This window comes from Pinus tabuliformis, chromosome 3_1 (genome assembly GCF_031772625.1).
Source record: "Pinus tabuliformis cultivar Carrire ecotype Pingquan chromosome 3_1, CPIR1, whole genome shotgun sequence".
NCBI classification, from domain to species: domain Eukaryota; kingdom Viridiplantae; phylum Streptophyta; class Pinopsida; order Pinales; family Pinaceae; genus Pinus; species Pinus tabuliformis.
Genome location: NC_142301.1, coordinates 919,639,682 through 919,656,179, shown reverse-complemented (window position 1 = coordinate 919,656,179; position 16,498 = coordinate 919,639,682). Strand labels below are relative to the sequence as shown.

The 16,498-nt window shown below is 34.3% G+C and overlaps 1 pseudogene across 1 annotated transcript; it reads right to left on the bottom strand.

The window, feature by feature from the left end:
- Nucleotides 1-10,954: 10,954 nt before the first annotated feature.
- LOC149190733 (catalase isozyme 2-like) lies at nucleotides 10,955-13,248 on the bottom strand (annotated as a pseudogene). Its single transcript, XR_016256016.1, has 5 exons — nucleotides 12,434-13,248; nucleotides 12,231-12,320; nucleotides 11,626-11,693; nucleotides 11,451-11,544; nucleotides 10,955-11,333 (listed from the first exon to the last, which is right to left on the bottom strand). The product of XR_016256016.1 is annotated as a catalase isozyme 2-like (transcript).
- Between the last annotated feature and the right edge of the window lie 3,250 nt (nucleotides 13,249-16,498).

Sequence of the window (16,498 nt, the reverse complement as noted above, 5' to 3'; positions counted from 1 at the left end):
TAATTATATTATTTTGTCCCTTCCAAACCAATTACTCGTTATAGTTGAGTGAATGTGCATACATCAACAGCGTCAGAGTCACCTGTGGTTTTAGTCATTTTACTTTTCAATTTAATCTTTATAACAATAATTATTATATTATTTTGTCCCTTCCAAACCAATTACTCGTTATAGTTGAGTGAATGTGCATACATCCACAAAGTCAAAGTCACCCGTGGTTTTAGTCATTTACCCTTCGATCATATTAATACATGGTGGAGATGTGGGGTGTTGATCTCCATGTTTCTTTCATGCTAAGTGATCACAATAGCATATGACCTATGTCTCAATGTGAGAGAATGTCTTGAGATATTATTGTGAAGAGTAGAGTGGGATGTAGACATGATATTGATTGTATGATGTAGTCGGTATATTTATTCATGACGAAGTAAAATGAAATTTATGATGATTATTGAAAGGGTTATTGGTAGGTATTTTGTGATGGTTGAATTAATTATTATCAATTAGTTGATTGGATATTTGTGTTTGAAGTTGGATGGAGTTGATATAAAAGAGGGTTCTTAAGATTCTAAGGGAGGAATGAAACCCATATTTCCTTTTCAGACTTGATTTATTCGGGGCAAAGCGTGTATCCATGTTCCTCATGTCCCTGAGTGTTGCTAGTATAGAGGCAAATTTGAAAGTGGGTAACAAATCTATAGTGAATTATTGGTGGGTGAGGTTTTTATTAAGATGAAGGAAATATATTTTATTGATTTATTTTTCATTTTTTATGTTTTGATTTAAGTTTATGAAATTGTGTTACATATAAAAATTGGGTTAAATAGATATTGTTTAATTTTGATATTAAAGTAATTTTGGTTAGTATTTTATTATTTATTATTGGTTGGATTATTATAATATTATGTAAAATCATCACATATAAAAATAGATAAAAGAATAACTAAAAGAAATTATAAATAACAATCATAAATTAGAAGGTAGTGTAAACATTTTATCTTTTAACATTTTTAATTGGAATTCAATGATTTAATGTTTGGTGAGATTATAGTTTATCATCAATAATATAAATGGATTGAGCATCTTGAAAAAATTATGGAGTACTTGAATTGCAGCGACTCAAATATTTTAAATCTACAATTCTAACAATTTCTGACAATATTTTAAATAAAATTAATTAGAAAAAATACATCATCTATTTGTTAAAGTAAACTATGATAAAATCTTACCAAAAAAAATCTAGCGATAATAAATGTAAAAGGAATCATGAATTACATTATATCGTCCTAACTCAACATCTATCTCACATAAATTCAACATTCATTTATAAATCATATTGCATGTGAGCAGAGGTCAAGGGAGACCATTTCACTATAGTTTTAAATATATCCATGAATATATTTTGGAAGAGGTCCAAAGTGGTTCTTAAACCATATCCATAACTTTTAACAGATAAAACAATATAAGTTTTTCCTTTTTAAACCATGTTGAATCGATAACTTGTTGGAGGCCCAAGATCAATGTTTCAATTGACATTATAACACCAAGAATCTGTCCAATAGCCCGTAAGTGAGATATACCAAGAATTTATGACTTAGTAAGAGCCGAGACATCTCGACTCTATAGAAATGAATTTTATCCCAAGAGCACCTACTCTTCATGATTTATCACAACCAACCAACATGTCACTTTATAAGAATTAAAACTTGATAAAGAGGATAAAAAATGATTTTCCTAACCACTCTAGCTAAACCATATCCATAACCTTTAACAAATATAACTATATATATTGTTTGACATCATTCAGAAAAATATTGATTACTTCATATCATTTAATTATGTGGAAGGCATTTTTTTAAGGGGAGGTTCCTCTGGAGGCCTTCATCGTCTAGGACTTATAAAAGCATGCCATGCATTTATTCTTATGTCATTCACATTAAAAACCTATCAAATAATTTGTCAACCACAAGCTTTGATAATTATAATAAAAATATACATATAAATAAAACAACATTTTGTTGAGAAACCAAGTGTAGTATAGTTTAATGTTTGATTCCTCTTCTTGATGATTACTTGTGAATATTAGATGTCTTCTTATTACTTCTTGTGTCTTCTTTATCAAACAATTATACAAATGTTCAAAACATAAATATCACAATGAAACAAAGAACACCAGAAATTAGGTCAAGGGCCACAGCAAAACCCATAAGGGGAAAACCCAACAATCCTTCTCTTATAGAATCAGATCAAAATGAGAGATATCCAAGACCAAGGCCAATAACAAATTGTCACAAATATTCCAAGTCAAACCCTGCTCCAAGTCTCCTCCAACAATTCAAAGTCAACATTGGTCAAATTCCTTCAAATATGGTCAAACTCAAAAGTTCAACCTTGCAGTAGAGGTTGAATATCAGCTCTGCAATTACCTTAGAAATACCTCAAAAAATTCACATGTACGAACTGTGGTAGGGTAGAAAATTTTGACTTTTTCTTCTCCTTTGAATTCCTTCTCTCTCCTTTGATTTTAACCTTTCTTCTTCTTGTTTTGGTGCAAACCATGATAGATGATGCGATGAATGAATTGGTTCTCGAAGAGTTCGAATTGTCTTGTATATAGTTGTCTAGGAGGGTCAAATAGGCGCCACTAGGTTGACTTATACAAGGAGGGCCTACTTGGTCTTCTTGTGGGCTTATGACTCAAAAATAAAATTCAAATTATTTTTCTTACAAATGTCCAAATGGGACATTACTCAAATAAATTTTATTTTGACTCTCAATAAGCTATTTTTTACTCTTTTGAATCTAAGCATGAAGAACACGCTTAACAAAATATAAATAAATATAATAAATACATCAATGATAATTTTATAATATGAAAACTAAATCTAGTTACAACTTCAACACTCCCTCTTAGCGAGGGAGGTATTCATAATGACTCAATAGGATAATCTCAAGTTGAAATACTCATATAAGAAAGGATCGATATTGAAAAGCACCAACGATGATAACATCATCATAACCAACACTGTCAAAATAGCAAGGCCTTGACAAGTAAGATTTATCTCTCCACAAGATCAAAGCATAATGCCGGGAGGTATTCAATAGGACACCATTGCCTCTCAAGGCGCATACCCCACCTAGGTTCACCAAGGTATGTCCTCATAGGACCATTTCCTTCTAATCCCAAGGAAAAGTCAATCCATCAGATCATTCTTTAACCAAGTCCATGTACTTGACTTATGACTGTTAATCTTGGTCACTGTACATGACTCAAGAATGTCTTTCTAAGATGCTTATCCAATCCACCATTCTCACTATCCATGTTCATGTACTAGACTTATGACTGTTAATCCTGACCATAACACATGACACATGGAGAATAAGGTGTCCATCCTCACTCCCTCTCAATATGGGAGGAGATATCCACAATCCTAAGCTTGTCTTAAAAATATTCATGCTTCCTATTAGGAAGTGATTTTGTCAATACATCAGCTATATGTTCATCAATGGAGATATATTGTAGCTTCACGACTCAATCCTACACCATGCTTTGAATGTAGTGATACTTGTTCATAATGTGCTTTGACCTCGCATGAAATAATGGGTTTTTTGATAAGTTTATGCAACTTTGATTATCACAACATATTGTGGTCGAATCCATTACTCCTTCAAACAAATCAACAAGCAATTTACAGAGCCAACCTGCTTCACAACTAACTTCACTGGCTGCCATATATTCAGCTTCAACAATACTCAGTGCAATCGAATCTTGTTTTCTGTTCATTCAAGAAACCATAGCCGATCTATAAAAAAGTAACCACCAGTGGTACTTTTCCCATCATGGGTACTACCTGCCCAATTAGATTATGTATAGCCTAATAATCGAGTTTGATTTCCTGCAACATATCTCAAACAATGATGTATGGTTCCACGGAAATATCTCAAGATGTGTTTCATTGTTATCCAATGATCATGTTTGGGCTCCATTTCAAATTGAATTAGAGTATTTACAACAAAACATATATTTGGTCGGGTATTCACTAAATACATTATAGAACCAATTAGTTGTCGGTATGATGATGGATTAACAAGATTTGCATCTAAACTTCTTAACTTCTTCAAGTTGGTGATCATTGGAGTTTCCATAGGTTTACAATCCATCATCCCCAAATTTTATATAATCTTGATCACATACTTTCCTTGACTAAGAAATATTTCACCAGGTTCTACCAAATTTCAAGTCCCAGGTAATAGTGCATTAGTCCAAGATCCTTCATGTTGAATTCAACTACTAGTTCCTTCTTGCATTGACGAATAAGATGCTTCAGACGTGTTATTAATAATTCATCCACATATAGAAATATGATCATGGGCTCGTTATTTACTACCTTGACATAGAGGTTCGGATCTGTGGTGTTTTTGATGAAACCGAGCCTTATTAGATAGGCAACCATTTAGGCATACCTTGCTCTAGGGGCTTGTTTTAACCCATATAAAGCCTTCTTTAACTTGTAGAAATGGGATTCTTTGCCATGGACTTAAAATCTATGAGTTTGTTCAAAGTAAAGTTCTTCATCAATTGTGCCATTAAGAAAAGAAGTCTTCACGTCCATTTGATGTATATTCCATCCCATAAAAGTTGCAATAGAGATGAGAGTTATAATTGTTGTATATCTAGTTGTAGGAGCAAAAGTTTCATCATAATCAATTCCTTATTGAGATAATCCTCTAGCCACAAATCTTGCCTTATATTCACCAAAAGGCTATGAGTTCTTTACATGTATATTCACCTCCATTATCAGATCTCAAGGTCTTGATCTGTTTTTCTATCATATTCTCAACTTCGGCTTTGAACTCTTGGAACTTGTTGAATACTTCATCTTTAGACTTCAAGAAATAGATCCAAGTCTTTCTAGAATAGTCATCAATAAATGTTACATAGTATAGATGACCACCAAGTGATTTTTCAGACATAGGGCCACAAACATCAGAGTGGATTAGGTCCAATATTTCTTTGGATCTTGAGTCACTACTAGGAAATGGCTTCTTCACATTTTTGCCAAGAGCACACCCTTTACAAACTCCTTCATGTTCTTCTTTCAATTGGGGCATACTTGTAACCATTTGACTCAAGGATGGAAATATTTTGTAATGGAGATGACCATATCTTCTATGCCACAATTCACATGGATTTATGTCAATGTGTACTAAATCTTGACGAGGAGGAGTTAGAATTCTATAAAATCTCTCCTCACAAATCCCAATAATTATAGCACTATCTATACTAGATTCCTGAGCCCAAACAACTAATTTGCCATCAATAAATGTTATTTTGTCTCCTTTATATTTTAAGAAAGCAATAGAAAGTAAATGATTTTTCAAACCTGCAACATAGAGGATTTTTTTGAGATGAATGTTCCCACTAGATTCCAGCGCAGTGGAGGTAGATCCAATGCCTTTAACTAGATAACTATTTCTATCACCAAGTTCGACCTTGTGAAAGGAGCTCCCTTTTGATAGAGTGTTGATATGCTCATGTTCTCTTGTCATACGCCTTGAAGTTCCACTATCTATTACGCATGTGTTGTTATCTTCAAACGAACCTGTGAGAGCATAGTAGAGACTTCCATCCTTGACTTCCCTAGATAGTTTTGAGATGAAATTGGTGATATAACCTTTGATGGATTCAAAGAGAATCCTTAGAGCCTTGAGACCTTCCTTCATGTACTTGGTCATTGAAAGAGAGAGAGAGAGAGCTACTACAAAGATGTCTTCAATCAAGGGTGCCAACAAATGTGATCTTCAAGCTTCATTCCTTCACCTTAGCTTTGATACCATGTTGAGAAACCAAGTGTAGTATAGTTTAATGATTGATTCATCTTCTTGATAACTACTTATGAATGTTAGGTGTATTCTTATTATTTCTTCATCAAACAATTATATAAATGTTCAAAACATTAAGATCACAATGGGACAAAGAATGCCAGAAATTAGGCCGAAGGCCAAGGAAAAGCCCACAAGGGGAAAACCCAACAATCCTTCTCTTACAGAATCAGATCAAAATGAGAGATAACCAAGACCAAGGCCAATACCAATACCAAATTACCACAAATATTCCAAGTCAAACCCTCCAAGTATCCTCCAACATGTCAAACTCAAAGTTTCAAACTTGTAGTAGAGTCCAAAATTCGGCCTTGCAATTACCTCAGAAAATTCGCACACGCGAACTGCATTAGGGTAGAAAATTGTGACTTTTTCTTCTCCTTTGAGTTCCTTCTTTCTCCTCTGACTTCATCCTTTCCTCTTCTTGTTTTGGTGCAAAAAATGATAGATGTTGTGATGAATAAATTGGTTCTCCAGAGGTCAAATTGTCTCTTATATATAGTTGTACGAGAGGGTCGAATAGGTGCCACTAGGTCAACTTGTCCAAGGAGGGATGACTTGGTCTTCTTGTGGGATTATGAATCAAAGTAAAATTCAAATCATTTTTCTTACAAATTTCCAAATGGGACATGACTCAAATAAATTTTCTTTTGACTCATGATAAATTATTTTTTGACTCTTTTGGCTCTAAGCATGAAGAACATGCTTTAAAAAAATATAAATAAAAACGTTAATGATAATTTTATATTCTGAAGACCAACTCTATTTACAACTTCAACACATTCGCCATATGTCTTGTCCTTCTTCAAAGTCTTCTTCCACCGACCTTTTGTAGTATCTTTCATCCTGCATTTTTTTCATTTCTTATTCACACATAACAATTTGACTAGTCAAATCAAATCCATTTGCATTTTGAGTGTATATGGCATGAGAGAAGTTGCAAGAAGATATTATTACATTGTAGTTGTGGGAGGGACGACTAGCTACTTTCTAGTTGTAGCACTATCTCACATTATTCAATTTTGATATACATTTTTTTTCATTATTTAAGTTGGGCTTATGTGCAATCTACAAACAAAGTTGCACAAGTTTCTAGTAGCCATGCCTTTGTAAACAATAACCCACAATGTCAATGAATTTATTTTGTTTACAAAAAGCATGATTGAAATACATCATTGTGACGCCATGAGTCAGTGACAGAGTCAGAATCCATCCTTCTCTTCTCTTAATGATTCCCATTTCTTTATGTTTTTCTTAAGTCTTTTTTCTCAAGTATTTAATGCACAATTTGTTTGCAATCTTACTGTTTTATATGCATCTATGGCATGAACATGGCATAGTTTTCTAGAAAAGCAATGGGTGTCAATATGAAATCCTACTACGAGTTGAAAAATAAAATGGCCATAGGACCAACCATGCATCCAAAAAGCAAAAGGGCCTTTTTGAATTACAACTTTGAACTTTTTTTCACTATATTTTATTTAAAATATGATGAATCATCTCTTTGAATTAAAAATGATAATATTCTCAATGACTATTTTTTACATCTATTTTTTGTATTGTTTATTACACTAGGAATAATGTACATGTATTATTATGTTTTTCTCATTAAAATATTGAAAAAAGGAAAACTAGGTGAGGCGAACAAAACTGAGTTACATATATATATATATATATATATATATATAATATAGTATGCATGACAACAACATTTTGAAGAGAAAAACAAATATAGAGAAAATGGGTTTATGCAATAATGAGGAATAACAAATTTTATGGGGCTTTAGTTCACAATGATAAAAAAAGAAATTGATTCTTTCACATTTTCACAATAAACCGACTTAATTTATTTTAACATTTCAATTCCTCCAATAACATTTTGTTTGGTTGAATTGATAAATTGTCATCTTTATTTTTATGTTGTGTTTGATTCCTTTTGGTCTCCCATGATGAAAAGGGACTTAATAGTATTATTACACAATAAATTATTGTTATTTGTTAATTTTGTTTACTAAAAATTATATTTGATGTTTTTCTCATGATAAAGTTGTAAGGAAATCATCAATCCATTGCCTCAACCTCAATCTCAAATTTTTCAATCATCTTGCAGTGTAACCCATCCTTCACCACAACAACTTTATCAACAACAAACAAACCAATATTTACTAATCATTTTTCATCGACCAATAAATTAAATCCAATCTTAAATATAATATGAAATAAGAAAAAGTTATAACTCTATTTTTTTATTATAACATAAAAAAAAAAAATATATTAAACATCTATCAACAACTACCAAACCAATATTTACCAATCATTTTTCATCAACCAATAAATTAAAACTAACAACCACCAAACCAATATTTACCCATCATTTTTCATCAACCAATAAATTAAAACTAATCTTGAACACAATATGAAATAAATAAGACGATAACTTTGTTTTTTATTATGACATGAAATAGAAAAATATATTATGTTTAGCCTATATTACTTTTACTTTTAAAGCTAAGCAAAATCGTTTACTTTATTGCCTGATCTTTAATCAAGCGTAAGACCATTAGCAATGTATGCATTTTAAATATTATGAATGCTACACTAGCAATTGCCCCAAAAGGAAGGTGCAAAGAGAGGCCGATAGAAATGTTAAATTGAAAGAAATCAATTTTGGTTCACGCAGAAATTTACACTTCAGTTTTCTTTTTCTCAATAAAGATGAGGAATCAGAACTTATCCAGAAATTTGCACTTCAATTTTCTCTTTCTCAATAAAGATAAGGAATCAGAACTTGTAACAAAACTGAAGAAAGCAATCAACCCTGCTAAATACTTGTTATCTGAACAAAGCAATTAACACTGATAAATGCTTATTGATTGAAAGCTGAAATCTTCCCAATTTACTTACAGATGCATTAATCACATCTCATTCCCAGATCATGGATATGAGCAAATTGGAAAATCCAGCATCTCCGAAGCTTAGGCTCTTATGATAATAATTTAATGTTTGAGATGAACCAGGAACTATATATACCAATCTAAACGGCCGGCCCTCTGCAGCTTCTTGAACTTGAGAGCAACAGAAAGACCAAAATAATTGCTTCTTGAATTTGAGAGCAACAGAAAGACCAAAGTAAATGCATTGGATCGGTGTGCAGAAACGTCCTCTGCACTCTCTGGCCATCAGGGAAACGGACACATACCCTACAAATATTGAGCCCTTTATCTTCTTGTGGCTCCTCCGGCAGAAATGACACTAAATGACGTTTGGCTTCTCTTGAAGATTCAGCAGCTGGTAGATCACAACAAACTGAAAATACGCATTAAGATACGAATCTCATTTAGTACACATCCATCTCACTATTTCCCCACCAGATAAAGTTGAGGATTGGCAATTAAGTGGACCAATGTATGTTCTTACTTCATAGTAATATCGACTAGAAACAAATGTTGCATGGTTGGTCTAAGATGTTCCAACAATGTCCTTTCATGATCAGTTGCCATGAAAAGACATCAAGACATCACTGAAGCTTTCCATGTTCTAAAGATGCAACAATATAGTTTCATGATCAACTGCCATAAAAACGCATCATTGAATCTTTCCAGTCAAGAAGAATGGCATGAAAGAAATATGCTGATGGTGCAAGTGAAACCATACAACCCAAAGTTCTAGTTTGACAAGTTAACAGAGAAAAAGCATTGGTTATCCTCCCAACCCCCATCAAAATGCAGAAGACGTCGTGTCAGAGCTCAATCTGGACAGACGTACGAAAAGAGGATCCATTTCAACAGGAATTTTTAGGATTTGTAAAGAGAAATTGTTCATATTCATGAAACAATGCAGGCAAATGAACTAAAGAGTTTAACCCAAGCTTTAGAGGAAGTCTAATGATTTGTAAAGAGATTGTTCATATTCATAAAACACCGCAAACAAATGAGAGTTTAACTCCAGTTTTATCATTATGAGAAAACAGAAATGAATTCATGAAGATCAACTGATTGTTATTCCAACCCCCCATGAGAAGGCCATGAAAATAACAAAAATCATGCACAGTGAACAGATACTATAGTGGAAGTTGGATGTTTGATATAAAATAACAAATTCACACAACAGAAAGTATTAGTATAGGAGAAGCAGACCACCTGTCAATGGAAGCCTCTTGGGGCATAAATATTAAAACAGAAATCTGTTCATGAGAAGTATCACATGAAGCCTTTGTGATACTGAAAAAATGTTGGTTAGGAGGCGGCAGCTCCCTGTCCTGGGGATTTTGTGCTATGTTTTTAGTCCATTTGTGTGCCTCTTTCTATAATCCAATCCAGAGTATGGAATTAGGATTGTAATCTAATACCAGTCTCGATAGATTAAGATTGCTACGGGATACTTAAAAATTTTATCTGGCTTTGAAAACTGCTATTTTTCAATCAATAGCTTTGAAATTGTTATTTTTTTTCCAATCAAGGGCTTTCAAAATTAATCTCTCGTGGTGTGGACCATTGTTTTCTTTTGTTTTAGAATTTTGTTGACATTATCTTTTCTTGCCCAGGTATATCACACACTCCTCAACTACCTTGCAATCAAACACAATTACACTCCTCAACTACCTTGCAATCAAACACAATTGAGTTAGGGTAGAAACTTCCCCAAAATGTCACCGTGCAATGGGAAAAATGAAAATGAGGAAAAATCACTCAAAGAAAGGAACCTAACTGTCACTATGCCAAGGGAAAAATAAATAGAGAAAAATAGGTGTCAGTAAGGTTGACTATCACTGTATCTGCACCATGCAGAGGGAAAAACAAGACAAACGAGGCCGAGAATGTTTCCTCCAGCAATAGGTAATATTATCAGTCTTTATTTTGACGCTCGACTTCCCTAACGCTCACCCACCCATTCGTTTCGACTACAGTACCTTTGAGAATCGAGATAAGGCATAAAACCAAATGACAATAAAAGGTACGTCTACAACAATATCACCTGTAGTTTCGCAAGAGCTCTGGTCAAAGAATATCTTTTTGCCGGAGCTATGATCCAAGGTTATTTCTTTACCTATTATCGAGGCTGACAACCGATATTCTTTCATAAACATTTCTCAACAGAATTTATTCAATTTGACCATATATGATACCAATACATCATGACAATAGACCTGTCAAAGTTCATAAGTAGGTATCTATCCCCTGGACCTAACAGATGTCCAATCACTGATAAATCATCAGCTGTAATTTCAATTTCATGAACCACTAGCACTATGTACTAAAGTAAAAGCAGTTTTATCTTCACAGAGAGAATTCCTCTTTCTCCTGCCCTTCATATATGTAGAAAGATTAACAAGCAGCAGCATCCTATTATAAAATGTCGTATCCCACATTGCATGCTGCAGTTCGAACTTCTTACATATTTGCTTTCATGTTAAGGCGAGCTGCTATCTTCTGACCCAATGATTTGTCACACTGCACCAATCCATGTGATTAATAATTAATATCAATAATAGGTTATTCCAACGGATGTATAAAAAGGATCACAATCATAGTAGCTCAAACGAAATATAGAGAGTCTGAATGGCAAACCTGTGACCAGTAAGATATCCAAATACTGCAAATTTCATGGGTGACCCTAGGATCTGACAAAGCTGCCACCCATCGCTTCACAAAACGCTCTTGCCTGCAATTTAAAATCATCACTGTAATTTCTATCCATATAACAAAAACAATGAATTGACTACTAGAAATCAAGCCAACCTACCGTTCTGGTGCAAATGAACGATATCGCTCTCCAGGTTGTTTGAAATTATTCTCCTTCTCTATCACGCACTGCAAATACCAAAAAATATCCAATATTTCTTAGACTTGCACATTTCTCTTTTGGCAATCTTTACTTCCCCAATTTGTAAACGATGAATTTGACTGATGACAAGGCAAAGCCCTTCCTAACACTTAAATGAAATCAACTTATAAATTAAGGGAAGATGCATCGAATAGCCAAGACACAAAGTGGACTGAACCAACAAACAGAAATAAATTTATGATAAACTGAAAAACGTTAGATCATCAACTGTGACGATATATCCAAATCCAAGAAAAAGCAGCAATAATCTAAGTCATTGTCATCATAATCACAAAGAGAAAAACTATCGAATAAAACAAAAAGCATGCAATTAATAGTCTCCAAAAACAGACTATTTTGAGTTTCAAACTAAAATAGTACAAACATCTTTTTCAAAAATAAAAATTATCAAGAAAAACGCCACTACGCCACATACATACTACAATAACGAACTGTCATTGTATCATAATATTGTAAAAATCACAGATCTATCACCAAATTCTGGAGAAGTGGTGAGATCTTACCTTCTCCCGCTTGCCAGTATGGGTATGGGAAGGAATGGGAAATCTCTCAGCATGACGAACTGGATCGAACCTTGATGGAAAGTAGTTGACCTGTAATTCCAGCAATTGTTTTGTAAAAATCAAATCTCTCCATGAACATTGACTCGATGTCCAAGTAATACGAGAGGTATTGAAAAAGAAAAAGATTAAAATTATTTACCAACCTCTTCATCCCTGTGCATGAAGTTCATGAATCCCTCATGATGATTATTGTGATGTGCACACTTGGGTGCATTGGCTGGCAGCATCAAATAGTTGGGTCCAAGTCGATGCCTTTGTGTATCTGAGTATGAGAATATCCTTGTTTGGAGTAGCTTATCTTCAGTGTAATAGACACCAGGAACAACAAGAGCAGGAGCAAATGCAAGCTGCTCGTTTTCAGCAAAGAAATTGTCAATATTCTTGTTCAAGACCATGCGTCCTACAGTTTGAAGAGGAAAGATATCCTCGGGCCAAATTTCGTAACATCTAAAGGATCAAAGTCATATTTATCCTCATCCCGAGGATCCATTGTCTGGATAAAAAGTTTCCATTCAGGATAGTTGCCTGCTGCTATAGAATCATAGAGATCCTTGGTTGCATGACTGTGGTTTGTCCCACCTACTACAACTGCTTCATCATCCAATAGACACTTAACTCCACAAGTAGGCCTCCAATGAAACTTCACATAGGTTTGCCTCCCAGCCTTATTAACAAGGGTAAAGGTGTGGACACCAGACCCATCCATATGCCTGTAGTTTAAAGGGATTCCAAGATCATCAAAGAGAAAGGTGAACATATGCAAACTCTCTGGGTGGTGAGAGAAGAAATCTCGAATCCTCCAGTCTTCTTGAATGTGACTTTTGGGATTTGGTTTCAATGCATGAACCATGTCTGGAAACTTCATACCATCGCGAACAAAGAATACAGGAAAATTATTTCCAACAAGATCGAAGTTCCCCTGCAAGAGAAATGAAAATCCCATGAGCTATATGGGAAAAAAAAATGGGGTAGCATCAATTACAGAATAATCCTTTGAAAGAACTTTCAAAAATAGTCAAATATTTGGCCGAATAATGCAGCAATTTTGATCATAAAAAACAAATGCCTATTGCAACATACAAGACAAGAAACTTCAAAAAGAAAATGATCCATAAACTTTCTACTCGAACAGAGTTTAATAGAAGATGCAACCTCAATGATCAAAAACGTAGATGTCACTTTCAGCAGGGTACTACCTATATACCAGGGTTCCCCGTACTTGCTTTATTCTGTAAATGGCACTCCCATCTAAGGAAGGATTCATAAAACCAGTGTTGAAAGACTGAAATTGTAGCTATTGCATCAATCCAGAAGACGTTGAACACTTTTTTTATGGAGGCACCTTTTACCAAGCAGGTCTAAAGACGGATACAAGGCCTCTGTAGAGGTTAGCAGGGTACTACCTAGATACCAGGGTTCCCCTTACCTGTGCTTTATTCTGTAAATGGCACTCCCAACTACAGGAAGGCTTCATAAAACGAGTATTAGAAGACAAAAATTGTAGCTACTGCAGAAAGCAAGACGGGAAAAAGATTTGAATTACCTTCTTGTGGCTATGTTTCCTCTAAGCTTACTTATTATTAAATTATGTTATGGTTGTTCGAGAAGAGCGACTTTTCTCTGTCGGACTTGAGGGTTTTTAAATCATTATGGATGTTGAGCGTTTTAGCTCTGGCCGGAACCAAACTCAGTTTTTTTGTTTTACATTTCGCTCTTCCTTTTCCTGTACTGTTGGTTTAACAGGTTACTTGTAGTATACATATATGCATTTTGGTATTTTATGGCTAAACACTTGGTTTGAAACAGTTCTGCAATCAAATCTTGCATGTTGGGCATGCCATTCCTCTTGTTTATATGGTAGTAAGTTCACTGTTTATTGTAGTTCCGACTCAAGGCGGCGAAAACTATATTGCTTATATTCTATTTATCTTAAGATAGATAATTGTTATTTAATATTTCCAGAGTAGTGATTACAGTACAATATGCGTCATTCATATTAGAAGGTAATTCAAATCTTTTTCCCTTCTAATATTATGATAAACTTTACTAATATTAACTTTACTAATATCTTAAGATAGGTAATTCTAAAAATGCTTCATCTTGTTAAGACTGGTTCGAACGGAAATTGGTCACCGAAACCATCTAAAGCAGCCTGCTTTTGCATTAATCACCTATGTGACAGAATACCTGCTTAGATTGCAATACATTATACCTGCTTAGATTGCAAGCCTGCAAAATTTCGCATTCCTTGAGATTAGCCAAAAAGTAATAGATATGACAAGGCATCGTCTGAATTGCAAATTAGCCCCTCACCTCTAGGCAGGAGGAATGCTGACATTGTTGGACCCTGGGGTCAACCTTTTCGAAGGGGCCTTTCCATATGAGGTCGGGCGTTCTCCTTCCTTAGAAAGAGATTATCAACCATAATCATCTGAATGGACAATACGAAACAGTCTCTCTGTAAACACCGGATTTTTTTAATCTGGGCATGAAAAGGAAGGTCTTGGAAGGACACATATCTCCCAATCTTGGTGTATTGAGAAACATCACAATGTTAGATATGTCGTACAATCAGGCCCAAGAGCCATACCAGATGGGTTCGGTAAACTCTTAGAGCTCAATGTGTGGCATTTATCCTCAAACTAATTTACAAGGAATATACTATATAAACTCAATAACTGTTCCAAGATATTCAAGTTGCATCTAATCATAAATTACACTGCCTCTTTTCACTGTGACAAAGTTGCCAGACTCGAATCTTCAGAGAAACAACAATACACCTGAAAAGTATGGACTCCATTTCTGGTTTTCGAGAGGTAATACCATTGCATGGTAGTGAGAAGAAGCCTGAAAGACCATTTCTAGGAATATTTGAAGTAGCTTAAATTGCTCTCTGTCAAAATAATAAATATTAAAAATAAGTTAATAACCATTTGAGATATAAGCATGCAACTTAACGTGTGTAGTATGAAGTCAAATGCTTGATTTGTCAAATAATTAACTTCGATGTGTAATTTCTTCAGAGTTGGATGACATACCATCTTTAATTTATATAAATGTGTCATACAATCAGCTTTTTAAGAAACTTCTAGGTTCTTGGAATAATTTATCGACAACATTTACATTTTCTTCTTTGGGAAATCCAGGGTTGTGCTTCATGTATAAGCTGTATTTGCAAAAGTGGAAGTCAAAGTAAGAAAAGACACCTCATATCTAATATAATACGTATCGTTCCTTTCTGCTTTGGCCAGGTTTTGCTGTTTTGGATACATAATATTTATTACATCTGTTTCGGTCAGATTTATTTATTTTTTTCCACCAGAGGAATTTGTAACTGAGCCAATATTGTACTTTATTCACACAAGTCAATTTGAATCACCACAGTTATAACTTTTAGGTGTATACATAAGTTTTTCCTGCCGATCTGAGTTACACCAAACCTCCCCACACATAGTATTTCATTTATACTATCATGCCAGTTAAGCTGCCATTATTTCATTTACACGATCATGCCAGTTAAGCTGCCATTTCTATTATAAGAATATTGTATTACGATGAAGAAAAACAAAAGTCTCTCAAACTAAAATGCAAGACCTGGAAAAATAGGTCCCAATACTATCTTTGTTCCCTGATAAAATGAAAAAAACGGATTCCCGCCAATCCTGCGAATGTTGTAATCTTGAACCTAATAGTCTACTATTATAACTATTATAATCTTTGGGCACCAATTTGGAAAGCCTCTGGTCACTCTACAAATCACAAAACTTAGCAGATTTGGAAAGCCTCTGGCCACTCTCCAAATCACAAAACTTAGCAGTCATACCAATTAACTTTCAGGTTCTAATCCTCCTAGCTTCTTCCATTGTTGTAGCTTTGTTACCGTATATTCTATTACGATGAAGAAAAACAAAAGTCTCTCAAACTAAAATGCAAGACCTGGAAAAATAGGTCCCAATACTATCTTTGTTCCCTGATAAAATGAAAAAAACGGATTCCCGCCAATCCTGCGAATGTTGTAATCTTGAACCTAATAGTCTACTATTATAACTATTATAATCTTTGGGCACCAATTTGGAAAGCCTCTGGTCACTCTACAAATCACAAAACTTAGCAGATTTGGAAAGCCTCTGGCCACTCTCCAAATCACAAAACTTAGCAGTCATACCAATTAACTTTCAGGCTCTAATCCTCCTAGCTTCTTCTATTGT